Below are 15,934 nucleotides of genomic sequence, written 5' to 3' on the forward strand. Positions count from 1 at the left end.
TCTAAACCATTATATCCTCTTCAAAAATATTTCTGAGTGGAGCGACTTGAGTGTAGTGCATGAAGCACATGTGGTCTGCTAACCGCGTGTGGTCTTAGCCATCTGCAAGATTCGATGCCCCTTAAATAAATAAATCGTTCTATGAATATATGTTTGGTGTCCGCCAATGGCGTCATGGAGCTTTTTGGGTTTCCAGGCAACATAAACTTTGCTGCCGATGACCAAGGCTCATTTTCATGTATTATGCATGAAAGGCTGTTATGTTTATTCATCGTTTGTGAAACAATATTTACCATTGGTGAATCACTAACAATTTCCCATGCAAATGACACACAAGCACAACAAGTGGCTCAAAACCCTCGCACAGGAAGAGTTTCCACCGAAACTCTTAGGGAGTGAGAATGCCAACTTCAAATTCAGCGTGAACAATGAGGGAGAAGAGGTCAACAGGAAACTGTGGAGCAGAGAGTACATCACATAGCACAGTGAAGGCAATGCTGACAACTAGAGACAGAGGAACAGAGGAACAGTAGACTGGAATCAGAGGCATTATGATCGTTTTACACTGTGGAAAACCCACATTTATTAGTTTGCCGGTGTCTCTGCCGATATAAGTTTCAGCCCTGTACTACAGCCCAAAGGGTAATAATTTTCATGCGAACTGCACTGCCACATTTGTGCTTTGTTTTTGTTTTTTTTTTTTAAATCCAGTTGCCGAAATGATACTAAATATGCTTTTCAATACACTTTTAACAATAACACCACACAATACACAAAAAAGAAGAAGAAGAAAACAAAGAACAACGTTTGGACCTTCACAACGATATTCATGTTAGGTCATCCATCCAGGTCTTAACCCTGACCGACAGGGATTAACTTTAGTGTCGTTACCAAACCAAGTTTCGCAAGGGTTATTGCGAGATACATATTTCTAGTTAGTGTTATGGTCTAGCCTCGTTTCTATGTGATTGACAGCTCTTTTGCATAATCCCCCCTGGTCACAGTGAGTGATAAGGCTATATGATGTACCAAGTTTGAGGGCGAGTCGTTAGATTCTTTTCAAGATATTGAGGGTTTTAATTCTAGCCCCGTTAAGATTTGCTTTCCATATTATTTACGTAAATTAGCAGGCCCACCATATTGTAAGATGTTTAGCAGTTCCAAAAACCAGTTATTTATTTATTATTTATATATTTAGAGTTTGGTGTCTTGTGTCTCCATTGGCAATTGATGAATACTGATTTGTGCAAGTGTAAGGAGGCCTTGTTTAAGGCTGATCTTGTTAGTTGTCTCTTCTTGTTCGTGTTCCGAATAATGAAATGTCAACAAGAGGAAAATAGTAAATGCCATCCTAGTCACCAGCCAAGGCCTTTTCCACCATCTTTTATTTCTTCTTTCATTCAGCGTTTTAGCACCTAATGCATAAGGAAATAACACTGTTGACACCAAAACATTTGGAATTGACTCTCTCTCTTACCTTAACCCTTATCAAAACCATTAAATCCTCTCCAAGATAGTTAGGGTTTAAGCCTAGCCTCGTTTCGATGTGATTGACAGCTCTAATGCATAATCCCCCAGGTCACAGTGACTGGCAAGGCTATATGATGTACCAAGTTTGAGGGCAAGCCGTTAAATTCTTTTCAAGACATTAAATTCTAGCGGCATTTAGATGTGCTTTGCATTTCATTTCCATAACTTAGTAGGTCCATCATTGTAAGATTTTTAGCAGTTCCGAAAACCACTTATTTATCTATTTATTAATTATATATTTAGAGTTGGTGTCTTGTGTCTTCATTGGCACCTCATGAAAGCTGAATTTTGCAAGTGTAGGGAGGCCCTGTTTAATGTTTTTCTCGTTTGGTGTCTCTTCTCGTTCATGTTTGAAATTGTGAGGCAATGTCAATAAGATGAAAATAGTACATGGCACCCTTGTCGCCAGCAAAGGCTTTTTCCACCATTTTCTGGTTTATTGTTTCGTTCAGCATGTTAGCTTGTAATGCATAAACAAATAAAACTGTTGTCACCAAAAACGCTTAAAATTAGCTCTTTCCTACCCTAACCCTTGTGTAAACCATTATATCCTCTTCAAAAAGTATTTAGGGTTAAAGTCTAGCCTCGTTTCTATGTGATTGACAGCTCTTTTGCATAATCCCCGTAGGTCACAGTGACTGGCAAGGCTATATGATGTACCAAGTTTGAGGGCGAGCTGTTAGGTTCTTTTCAAGACATTGAAGGTTTTAATTCTAGCCCCGTTTAGTTGTGCTTTCCATATCATCTATATAAATTCGTAGGTTGACCATATTGTAAGATTTTTAGCAGTTCCAAAAACCATTTATTTATTTATTTATTTATTTATTATTTATATATTTAGAGCTGATGTCTTGTGTCTTCATTGGAAGCTCATGAATGATGATTTGTGCAAGTGTAAGGAGGCCTTGTTTAACGCTTATCTCGTTTGTGGTCTCTTCTTGTTCTCTTTTTGAATCATGATCTTCAAGTAAAGAAATTTCAACTGTTCTGCTTTCCTTTAAGGTATCAGGAATGGATTCCACCGATTTGCAGTGGCCTGTTCTCCCAAATTAGTTTTTTCCCTAATTCAAATGAAATTAAGGTCTTCTCTGTGGCTGTATACTGCATAAAATTGCTGCATGTGTAGAGCGCCTCTGGCTGCATCCAGCTCAGCAATTTCTAGATTGGCTTTAAGTTCACTGTTTATCCAGCCCAAACTTTTATGTACTTTTTCCAAAGGGGTTGGCATATGATTTTCGAAGAAAATTTCACATTTCGTCTTCCTGTGTATGGTAAAATTATAGCTGGAAATGATGTTTGTACTTGAGCTTGTCAAAAACCTTTGTAAGCCAGTCGCATTCTCCTGAGAAAAGGGACCAGTCGGATGACAATCAGTAGGCGCTGTAAAGCCTATCATTTTCGGTTTAAATTTCCAGTTTCCACTCTACTTACTTGATTCGAGGCTGAGGCTTTCTGAGCATACTGTATACGAGTTGCCTAGATTTTTTTTATGCACAGAAGAAAGCAATGATCATATGGTTTCCTCATGTTGATATTGAAGAACAATGAACTGCTTTATCAACCAAATCCACTATTTCCAGGACTGCGTTACTTTACCTAAAGTCCTCCAAATCTTCATTTGTCAATCTATGATCACATGTCTTTAATATCTTCTCGGTTGTTTGTGGATAAGTGTCGATGCCACTCATTTTGCGCCAGGCTGAGATTAATTCCTTGATGTTCTTCACTATGGTGATGGCCTCAGGGCCGAGGGAAGGTACTTCATCTGTCCTCACTCTCTGTTTGGTGACAAATTTTAGGAATAGATTTTGTCCAGAGATAAATAAACGAGGAATGAACACTCCCCGACCATCTTGTTTCGAGCTTCTTATCCAACCACTCTGTCTAAACCATCTGTTCCTCATCTTCTGGCAGTACTTCTATATCTTTCCCTTTAGGATGTACTTCCAATATTTTTCGCAAGTGTGTGGCATCTGTAGACGATTTCTTGCTCTCTTTCTATCAGGGTGCTGAGGTAATTATAGAACAGGCACAGCCAAGTTGGACTGTTGAGTAATCAATAGTCCCTTGGTCTTCTGGTTCTTTGGATTCTTCATCATTTATGTCTTCACCATCCACATCTTCCTCGTGCATTTTTGCAGTCAATGAATTGAAATGACTTATTAGCTTAAAGGTTATGGACAGGGCGAAAAAAAGATGCAAATTAAATTTTGGGTCAAAATTAAAAACTTCTTTTAACTTTGTGAATGGTCAAACTGGACCTGGCAGTAGTTTCTGGCAATGTTTTAGATTGGTTTGAAGGCCTTTGAAATTATTTGAGTCTATTGATGGTGGCTCTTCCTTTTATTGCGTAGAATACAAGTTTGTGACTGGTCAAATTGGACTGAAAATGTTAAGATCTTGAAAGAATAAGAACAAACAATTTGCATATGACAAATGTTAACAGTTTATTTATGTCAATTAACAGTTTTAAAGCAGCTTATTTAATTAACTTTTCAATCTTCATCGATTTCAGATGGTGAGCATTTAAGTAGAAATTGTATGTCTTCATTATTGCTTGGGCTTTTTACCTCTTCATCCTCGTTTACATCTTGTTGTTTAATACCTTTCACCTCCACATCCTCTGTCAATGCTTTTCACCACCTCGTCTTCCTTCTCTTCAGATATTTCTATCACTTCCTTTCCCTCTTCATCAGTACTCTTCACCTCCTCCCCTTCCCCAGTTCTTTCTATGTCTTCTTCTTCCTCCTCCTTCTCACCATCTTTGGTGCTTTCCACCACCTCCTTATTATCATCAGCAGCAGCGGTGCTTTCCACTACCACCTCCTCTTCTCAAAGGTTGGGACTGGGGAAGTCTCTCGCCAGATCATCCTGGGCATTATTTCACACTGTCTCTGCCAACGTGGAACCAATACTTTTAAGTATGGAGACCTCATGGAGTGCCAGATGCGGCCTAATGCAATCTTCCATAAGACATTTTAATTGATCAGAACAACTTAGAAAGAATACAAATGATGCATGATTTAGTTACCTGAAGCTTTTCTGCCTGACACCAAAATACATTGCCACTGACTTTATGATGACTGCTGGGATTGCAAGGATTGTTACCCCCTCTTCTGGGGTGTATTTGGCAAGTGTTGTCACTTTTCATGTAATAACAAAGGGATGATCAATTGGTTTTCTGGTTCCCCCTTAAGTACAGTAAGAGTGTTGCTCTGAGACTTGATAGGTGGTACCAAAAGCCTTTCAGAGGGTCTCACCAATCCACCACCTTGGTTCACTGTCACCAGGGTCTTTGTACAACAGTTTCTTCGATGAGCGCCATCACACTTCTCCTGGTAACAGACAGTAACAATCCAATCCAATCCTAATGTTAGTGATGGTTATGCATAAATCTGGAAAAAACTTGTTTTCCTCCAAAGTTCAGGAAGCTGTTTAGCAATTTTTCACCCTGTGAAGGTTTTGCTGTCGTTTTGTTTTCACATAGATTTCTCAAACTCATTAATAATTCATAAGAAAATACGGACGAAATTAATGTTTAATGAGTGTTTAGAAATCATGAAAAACTGCTCATTTTTGCATACTAAATTTCTCCATCTTTGAGAAGCAGTATCAAGCATTCAACGAAGTGTTTCCTCACCAGATGAAACACCTCGAAGTTCGTCAAAAATACTTTGCTCTGCATCATATTTTCAACCCTCTACTCAGTGTTTCATCTGTGGATGAAACACTGCGTCCCATGCTTGATATATTACAGCTAAGAGATTTTCAAAGATTTTGTAAGAACAAGCATTGCTGGACCAACAATCTGTCTCTTCTTGGCACTAGAATTACGTAGTGACCACGTTTTATTTCTGCACATGGTGTGGTAATCTTGAAGTAATCAGTGCTCTAAGGGACAGTGAGCAGACAATCCTTTTTCTCTAAAATCTCGCATTCGCTCACAACAGACCACTCTGAGGACATCTGAAATAGCGTGTGGGTATTCTGATCATGCTCTAAATAAAACGGTTTGATATCTCTATCAGTCAAATGGTTGTCACATTCATCGAGGATATGCTGTGTTCATTGTGGGCACTGATCAATATTAACGATATTTCTCCAACCTTTAGGCTTTTGTATTACATTGCGAAAAACTCTCTTGGCGTAATTTTATATTGCGAGGAGTGCAGATCATATGCGTTTTTCATTGACAATGGTTAGGAAACTTTCATGTTCCTGGTGGGCCCTGATGGTACCTGTTTTTTGAACATTTACCTTAATGTCTGCCCAGTCCATCCATAGAATGTATCTGTTTTCAGTTGGTAATACCTCGATTTCAATGCACATGGATTTGGATCTTCCAGTATCGTTCTTCTGTGGGATGCGTGTTGTTGACGGTTTTGATCCTTTTACGGCTAGAATCAGGTTGGCTGAGGCTGCTGTAGAAGGCTGTAAGCCATTTCTGACTATTGGTTGCTGGTGTTGGACAGGTGAAATGATCTTCTTGTGAGGCAAACTCGTCTTCTTGATGTTTTTCCTGATGGTACATTGCATGTGGGTGAAAGAGGTACAGCCAGATTGTTGTCTGCACTTTCTGTTGTACTTGTTACGGATGGACAGGTCTCTGTTGACGTGAAAGGCCCATCAGAAACTTCTTCTGAAGGATTCACAATAATGGACTTAAGATCATCAGTTTCCAACACTCTGTGGTATTCTTTGGCCACAGGTGTGTAGGTATCTAGCAAGATCCCTTATCCAACTCTATCAAAATTTTCTAACTTGCACCTTATCAAGTGAGTGACCACTTGACAGTCCTCTTAAGTGCACCACTCGTAAACATGAACATTGGCAAGGAGAAACAGAGTTTGAATTAACTCTCCTTGCTCCTGGAAAAACAGAAAAAGTCACAAGATATAACACAATCATCAACATTATTAAGGAGCATAAAGAAGAAAATCCTCACATGGCGAGAGCTCAACACTGTACACTGAACTTGACATTTTACTGACTTTACTGCTTTTGCCGGTAAAAGTGTTTCTGGCATTCCTGGTATCATGACTATGAACCTGATTCCTTCGTATAAAGGTGTTATTAAATATATCTGGTAACAACACAGTTTTATATTGAAACATTATATTACCTATTTCTGTTAGATACATATCATTAAGCGGTGAAATACAAATATTCTTAAATATTGGGTCTGTTGCACAACATTGCAATTAGGGGTAGACAAGGGAGAAATTGAGTGTATGTAAAGTAGATTTGTAAAGGTAAAAGCTTGACTTGGAGATAACACCTAAAGGCCTGGAAACTTTAGAAGCTAAGTAAGCAATGAGCGTTTTTGTTATGACAGATGTTCGTCCAAAATTACCCCTAAAAAAACAGTTTTACTGTTCAAGCTACAGTTTGACCACAAAGCTTTAGTGTTAAATGATCAAGCGTTTGCCTCTTTTAATGGACCTTTAGAGAGTGAAATAGATAAAATACTTTGTGACTAGATAACATGAAATCTGTAAAATGCAAAAATTTATGTTTTAAGGCACCTTTAGGTTTCTCATGTTTATGCATGAGCACTCAGATTGTACAGATAATGTGGGGGGGGGCATAGCAGTTAGACTGTTATTGTTTTTCAGAAGTTCAATCAATTCTGTGGCTAGATCTTGCTTATTGTAGGTTAACCAATTGTATCTTATTGTAAACTCTTTGCACCATGCTTTTCATCAAACCCATATAGTCTCTGTTGGCTGTGCTGCTTGCCAGTGGACTTCTCCTCCATCATTGTGGCAAACTTAGTGTGGTCATTCCTTTTTATTGTTGCATGCTTTCTTTGAAGCAGACATTTCCAGGTTTAGCAGTTCTCTTCAGCTTATAGGGCCTGACAGGTAACCATGTTCTTGTATGTTGTGATTACATCTTTGAGGTGTCTCACTAAAATCTGATTAAGAAAGCCAAGAACTGGTGTAAACTGTCAGATCCATATCTAGACCATTGTCGTGTTTCAAAGTTCTATTTCAGCAAATCCCTTTAGTGTTAGTTTTCAAATGTTAATGCTATCTTAGAGGAAAGATATAAGAGACCTGGCATACTCTGATAAACTGATGGTGAATACTAAATTGTGATCCTCTTTCACGGTAACTTAGAGGAACATTTTACGTTTATTTTGCGTTCCTAAAGAGCTCCAAGGTGCCCAACCTATTGATTGGTGAACATAAACTAATATTTGTGATAACCGTTTGAAAAAATATCTCACACAAAGTAATAAATAATAATGAATACTAATCAGGAATTATGACTTTCTAGGGGGCCATTCTGACTATTATTATTGAGCTTTGCAAGCATATGTCTGTTATTTAAACTAGTTCCAAGCCATTATGTACTAGTAGTGAAAGATTTCTGTGAATGACTATGCTACGACAAACTCTGGAAAATTAAGAACCTAAACACCCTGATTTGTCAAAAAGTACCCCGAAATATAAGAACCTGTTCAGCTTGATCTCGGTTCTAGGTTCTTAGGATTTTTGAAACCAGCTTCACTTGAGGTAAACGACTAGACAACACTTTCTGAATGTCTGCATTCTTTTCAGTACAGAAGTGAATTCTTTCTTGGTTTTCACGGTTGTCTAGATCAAGGAACATGGTGCTCCTATGTCACCACCCTTGAAAACATTTCTTTTTCTTTTATCCAGTTATCTTTTTTAGATACGACAGTGGTTCCTTAGCATCTGACGAGACGTCGCTGTTTGCATTGAACTGGCCCAATGTGGTCAGTGATACCCAACAAAAACCTGCTCCGTGTAAGAGATTTGTTAAGTGGGGCTTGGATGCCAGTATCATTGCTGCAGCCCATATGTTCTTTGGCAAGGAAACAACAGAAAACACACCCACGAAGCACACTATCAGCCAAGAATTAGCAACAGGACTCAAGGTGGTTCGCCAACATTTTTTTATGGAGTGGTCAAAGAATTCATTCGAACCTATGTAGTTGATGGAGCTCTGTATGGAAATCACTTCAATAATATTCAAGCACTACAGGAAAGGGAAACAGCCCAAACTAATCAGCCTATACCTCCAAATGACAGGTACCGCTGTAGATTCCCAGGGTGTTCAAGCTCATTAACCATGATGGAGTCCACATAATGAGGCATGAACTGTCTTATAACCCCCCACCCATCATTCCCGAGAAACCAGTACTCATTAATACTGTGACTGATCCCACTGGTCAAAATCCTAAACCCAAAAATGACATTTTTGACTATCACTGTGGTTTCATCAACATCACTTTACTGTTACGGAACTTCATGGATGCCTTAAAAGAGGGTGATGGTGAAAGGATAATGTGATGCATCAAGATGTTCCTGTTATATTTCAAGCAAGATGGCAGTGGCAGCATCAAGTATGCTTTGGGGGCTTACATGTTTCAAATGTATGTCTTGCTAATTCCTAGAGAAGCAGAAAGGATGAAATGCAGCAGAACAGTTAATGTTGCCATGGATCTAGCATTGGAACATGACAATCATTTGATCAAAGATATGATAAGAGAACTGGGGGCTAATATCAGTGAAAGTAGTATTTGTAGAATTTGCAGGGCATTTTTCGTCATCAAAGCATTTTTGGAACATCTGGACCTAGGTTGAAAGTGACGAAGATCTCAGGTGAACTTTCCAAGAAATCTGTCAGGCAGGATTTGAAGAAAGTCGTTCAAACACTTTATGAACAGAAGTTATTTGATAAACAGCCAACGTGGGAAGCAATGGTTCCCTTCCAGACTGTCCAAGAATCTACCTCCATTTGCCGGATTCAAAGGGACTTTTTTCTTGGATAAATGAGCATGAGAAAAATGTTAGACTTGGCAAAAGGCCATGATAAATCCATGCAAAATGATTACATATTGTAGTCAAATCTCCATGTGTGAATCTCCTGAAAGCAGCCATCTTTTCTAAAATACTAAAAAATTAGCTTTCTACACGAAGTCCTATAGATGGCACTCAAATGGCAGCCCTATATAACGCAGGGCCGAAGGCCCGAGCCTGTAGGGGGGTCCGGGGGCATGCTGCCCCGGAAAATTTTTGAAAATTAGACTCTTGGAAATGCATTTTCCAGCATTCTGGGGTGGAAATTTATATTTCTATTCCCTCATTTTGCAAGCGAAAATTGTGAATAATTTGCGGAGCTTTACTTATACTAGCAATGTTGTAACTGTTTACAGCGTTAAAGAATTTACTAAATTGACAAGCACAAATTGACTTCATGAAAACCAATAATGAAACTAATTTTGTAACTTTTTGCAGCCTTAAAGAATTCACTAAATACATAATATAACAGTATGAATAATGAAACAAACTTACTGGCTTACCGGTATATTGCTTAGTTTGTTAGATAGTGAGCCACACTTGCTTTTCTGATTAAAATTATAATAACTGAAACAAACATTATATAGATCGTAGAGTTTCATGAATGAACTCCTCCTGTACTGTTTTGCTGCTTTCATTCATGAAGAAAACTTAAAGTCAATCCTAAATACGGGCAACTAATGTATGAACCTTAAAAGGACTACACTATATGTCATGGGAAAATTCAAAGTCAGAGCCATAATCTGAATCTGAATCATCATCTGCTGGTAGCTCCAATGCTTTTGAGGTTTCATCTACTTCATCTGCAATTGTACGTTGAACTGGCTGAATGACGCTGTCATCATTTGTCGGCACACCAGCATCCTGCATGGTTACCGTTACAACGTTCTCACTTATACCACTTGAATTGGCGACCAGTGGTGTGCTGACAAACTTTGGAGGACACTTTCGGCGTGATTTGGCAGCTAACCAAGCTCTAACAGAAGCATCAATCACTCCTTCAAATTTCTTACTTCCCACTTTAGGACCATTGATGAGAATGTGTAGCAGAGCGTTGAGCATGTCATTCTTCATTCTACTTCGAAGCCTTGTCTTCATCAGTTTTAAAGAACTGGCACCTCTTTCCGGCCATGCATTCGAGACTGGAAGAGAGATCACTGCCTCTGCCAACTTTGCAATAAGTGGAAGATTAAATGGGACCAGGTCCTTCATGAACATTAGCTTCTGGAGGCACCAATCAGTTGAAGTGACTGTAGGTTTGCTTCCACCAGAAAGCTTTCTAACTTCCTCAGGCAATTCGTTCTTCCATTTTGTCAAGTCGTACTTGAATACCTGCCACTCATCCATCAACTGCTTTTTGTCGCTTTCGTCATCAAAGAACTGCTCAGCCAGAAGTTTCACCGCTGTACTGCCATAATCCCTGAATCCTGGCTGGCCCCTTTCTGGAACTTGTGGAGGGTCAAATATACTAAAAGCAGACAGGAGGGGAAGGGCAGGAAATCTGCTACTTAAGCTTTCTTTCAGTGAATTGACATATTTCACCAGGAAATTGGTGAGAAACAGCTTGTCTCTATCAGACGCAGTAAGATCAGCTTGTTCCAATCTGCCTCCAGGTGAAAGATCTCTAAGGAACTCAGTGACTGGAACTCCCATCTGGGCAATTTTGTCAAGGTCATCGGTGCACTTCTGAATTGCTGGCTTTATATGGGAGAAGGAAACCTTTCCTTGTTGGAAAGCACAGCTGAGCCTGTTGAGAACAGGAAGAACGTGATGCATGACTGTTACCACCCCAATGAATTTCACTTTGTGCATCTTTCCGAGAAGACCTGACGCCTGAGCATCTTTCTGGTCAAGTTGCTTTAGTGTAAGCATGAGTGGTACGTAATCCTTATGTACACCCTCTACAGCCTTGCCAAGAGAGAGCCACCTCGTGCGAGTAGCCTTAGCAAGTCTACAGACGCACTTATCTTTAGCCTCTTTTGAAGGCTCTTGCAGCTTTTTCACGTTAAGTTGGGTCTTCAGATATGCTGCAAGTCATTTTGGGGAATTTTCAAAAAATTTCCAGATCTGAAAAAGCCATCTCTCAACTTCTTGCATGTATGCGATATCATCATTAGTATCACAGCAAGCAAGGGACAGTTTATGGCAGATGCAGTGAACGCTGATGAGGTGTTTGTTCAACTCTTTCAGCCTGGTGGCCACCCCACTGGTTTTTCCAGTCATCACGGATGCTCCATCCGTGCAAAGGCCATTGAGCTTTCCAACTGACAAGTCACAATGGTTTAACTCTGTTACAAGAGTCCTCGTTATGGTTTCTGCATTTGCAGACTCAGATTCAACAAGGAGATCATTTGCACTAAGAAACTTAATCTCTGTGCCACCAGAAGTGCTGTTCCAAAACTGCATGAACGTGATTAATTGCTCAGTAACAGAGATGTCTGTTACTTCATCAATTAGAAGGCCATAAGACCCTGCTTTCTTTATTTCATTTGTAATCATGTTCTTGACCACATTTCCACTTGTCAGGAACATTTCTGTCTCTGCAGCGGGAGATTTGTGATTAAAATGCTGCATTTTGTCTAGCCCAACAGCACGAAACAGGTTTAGCAAAGAAAAGAACTTAACATTGGCAACTGCCTCCTTTGCTAACCAGTACAAGGCTGCAAAAGCATTGTACAGTACATCGTTGCGAACTGCTTCCTTTTCTTCATACTGTTGATGAAACATTGACACCCTTTGATTCATTTCAGCTTCCACAGCAGCTTGATGCATTTTGGCTGAAGAATGTTCTCTGATGGCCTCTTTCCTGTATCTTTTGCTGGGTGTAGTGCTGAATACTGCAGCATTGTTCTGGGTGTTCAAAGTTTTATGTTTACAGCAAAGAAAACAAAACATGCCTTGGTTTTCCGAGAACAGAAGCCACCAGATGCCTGTGGTCTTATCATAGGCTAGTTCTCTTTCTTCGACCCAGCTGTGGTGAAATCGTCTCTTCTTCAGCTTCTTCTGCCTGGCCTCCTCTTCTTCTGAGAAATCTTTGCAGCGTTTCTGTTTGCACTCGTAGTAGTTGTGCAGGTTAGAAAGTCCACATTTCTCTATTTCTAATAACATTATGTCATCTGCTATTGCTTTAGATACACTTGGCCCTTGGGTTTTTTCTACTTGCCGTGAGGTATGTGAGAGTGCTTCATTAGACGACTGAGTCTCTACCCCTTCACTTGCTGCTTGTACTAAAGGCATTGTTGAATCATCTGCCAAAGAAAGGTCCAGTATGCAATGCATAAACCTCACCCTGTCACTTATGCTGAGTTACATTTTTGGCGGATTTCCATTTACCTTTTGCAGTAGTTTTTTGTGTCGTTTGTTTTATGAGCTGCTGAAGAATTAAGCTTATAAATTGTATGTGTACACGAAGTTTATCTTGACATTCCTTTTAATGTTACTTTTATGCTTCTATAATTGTAGACATTTTTTTAGTGTTTTAAAAGATTTCCACTGTAAACATCTCTTTTCAAGTTACACCATACATACTGTAAGTACTTTTTCACTTCCCAGATTTTACGCAATCTTTTCTAACATGAATAAAGATATCGGCTCGCTCGTAAAAGTAAGCTTAATGTTCATGGGACAACATCCGCGGCCTCAGCTCAGACCTCACGCAATGTTTGTTTTTATTTCGGATAAGTTTGCTAGGAAATTTAATTAACCATCCTGTTATAACTGTTAGGAATTTGCACTAACCATACAATTCAGCAGGTTTCAAAGTTCTTAGAGTTCTCATAATAACCAAAGAGGAGCCGGTTGATTGCTTGTATTCAAAGGTCGTTGCGGTTCAATGACTCTTTTGACATGCAAAACGCACACTTTATTTATATCTGCCAGTGCAAGTTCATTATGTTGAAAAGATAACTTGTAATGTATTTTTTTTTATATTTTTTAATTAAAGCATTTCTTACGTTTACATACAAAATAGAAATTAAGAAAGAGAAAAAAAAAACACACACACACACACGCACACACACACACACACATATATATAGTACAAACAAAAAAAAATACAAAGCTAAACAAAGCTATTACAGCAATACAGTTACTTAGCATGTAAATTACAATGACATCACTTTAAACTAATTCTTGAAATTAATCATAACATCACTTTTACGTAAAAACGCTTATTAACTTTTCCCACTTTCTAAAATGATTGTTTAATTTGTCTCTTTTCCTGGCAATATGGAGTTCAATGTTATAAATACGCCTTGTCCTGGCTATAAAACCTTGAAGAGAAGGTATACCATTCTGGTATTTCCGAGAGTAAATATAAAACTTACCCAGAAGCAACATTTGGTTAAACAGGAGAAAATCTTCTGCAATATCGAACTTACCAAAAATGACGTCCTCCTCTTTAAGGTTATCAACAGAGATGTTATTATCGCGCAACCAGGACAAGACATGTTTCCAAAAACTAGATGATACTCTACAGGAAAAGAGTAAATGCTCTATGGATTCAATCTCTGTTTGGCAGAAAGTACAGGATGGCGACTCAGCCAAGCCGAAACGAAACTGTTGTTCGCTTTTTTAGAGACAATACGGTTTAAAATTTTAAACTGAAATTCTCTAAGTTTAGATTCTAATGTTGTGTGAAAAGGTAGCGAATAAACACTTTTCCAATCAATATCAATGTTTGAATACTTTGCAGCTAACTTTACTTTAGCAGTAGGCGTTGTTTGTTTTTTCTCTAGGAAAAGCCGGTAGATTTGCTTTGAGGAAGCATCAAGAATTGGAACCAAATTGTTACTTATTAGGATAGCAGGTGAATCCGGAAGTGGATCAATCACCGGTGCAGTAGTTGCCCTCTTAATTGTCAAGCGCCAACTGGCAGGCATAGAGTTAATAATACCCATAATGAAGAAACCTATCTCAGGATTGAGATTTTCTTTAGTTGAAAATAAATCGCAAATTTTAAAAAACCCTAAATCTGCAATATCTCTACGATACACAGATTTCTTATTAATGCAGAGAAGCTTGTTATTCCAAATAACTTCATTTGCAATTTCATGTAGCAAGCTGGATGTTTTTGCATTTACTTCTGACCACGCATCGAGACATTGCTTGTAGAAACTTGGTAAATAAATTCTTAATTTAGAAGTATCAAAATTACAATGCAATATGAGCTTCCCACCAACGGGGATAAGAACCTCATTTAAAAAAGCTTTCCACGGACTTTTATAGTCTTCCAAATATTTTTTCATACATATCACTCGTCTGATACGAACCATAGAATCAATATCGAGCATATTTAAGCCACCCTTTTCAACTTCCGAAATCATTACATTTCGTTTTACTTTATCTTTCCCACTCCAGAACATTCACCAAAAGTCTTCAGCGTAACGAATAGGTTGGTATAAGAACTACTGTCTTTGATAAAGCAGGTCATGTCATCAGCGAAAAGGGAAAGTTTAACAGGTTCATCTCATATCGTAATGCCCTTAATGCCATCATCTTCTCTTATCTTTATAGCTAAGGTCTCCAAAGCTATTATGAACAGGTAGGGAGAGAGGGGATCTCTCTGCCTTACTCCCCTACTTAGTGCAAAAGGTCCTGTTGTAAAACCATTGTTCATTACACAGCTAGAGGCGTTGTTATATAAGACTCGTATCCACTGAATAAAAGAAGGACCAAAGTTAAATGCATGTAAATTATACTCTTAAAAGAAAATTTAAATTGAGCGAGTCGAAAGCTTTTTCAAAGTCTCTAGCTACTAGAATCCCTGGTATATCTTTGTACCTAGCATATTCAATCACATCATCGATCGTTCTGACGGCATCAAAAATTGTTCTCCCCTTTACAAACGCGTTTTGATTAAAATGAATTACTTCAGGAAGCACCTTTTCCAAACGCTTTGCCAAAGTTTTAGACGCCAATTTAGCATCAACATTTACAAGAGATATTGGACGCCAATTCTTCACCAACCTTTTGTCTTTTCCTTTCTTTTCAATTAAGGTGATAACGGCCTGTTTCTGTGAGTTCGATAGTTCACCGTATTTGAAAGCATAGTTCAAACTATCAACTACCAACTTTCCAAGCAAGGGCCAAAAGGCTAAGTAAAACTCGGCTGTTAAACCTTCGTTCCCTGGCGATTTATTCTTCTGGAAGGTCTGTAATACATTATAGCATTCATCATATCTAAGGATACCCTCGCAAACGTTCCTCTTCTCCTCGGCTAAAAATGGAACATCGGTGAGATCATTTATACACGAAGAAATTGTCTGCATGTCTGCGGAATTTCTACCATCATAGAGATTAGAATAATATAATTCCAATTCATTCATAATCTTTTTTGGGTCGCTAGTTAATTCTCCAACAGTTGTTAAGATTTTGCGGACACTGCTTTTAGTTTTGTTTGAATTTTCTAAATTCAAAAAATATTTGTTGTTTTTTTCACCCATTTCATACCAGGTTGCCCTAGAGCGAATGATTGCCCCTTGTGTAATGTAATCGTACAATTGATCATATTCTGTATGAAGGCAATCCAGTTCCTCGAGATTTCCACTATTTGGATCAATATCACATTTTTC

The 15,934-nt window shown here is 38.6% G+C and overlaps 1 pseudogene; it reads right to left on the reverse strand.

The window, feature by feature from the left end:
• Positions 1-9,956: 9,956 nt before the first annotated feature.
• The window catches only part of LOC140931698 (zinc finger protein 862-like), an 8,351-nt pseudogene continuing 2,373 nt past the window's right edge, over positions 9,957-15,934 (reverse strand).

This window comes from Porites lutea, chromosome 3, assembly GCF_958299795.1.
Source record: "Porites lutea chromosome 3, jaPorLute2.1, whole genome shotgun sequence".
Lineage (NCBI taxonomy): Eukaryota > Metazoa > Cnidaria > Anthozoa > Scleractinia > Poritidae > Porites > Porites lutea.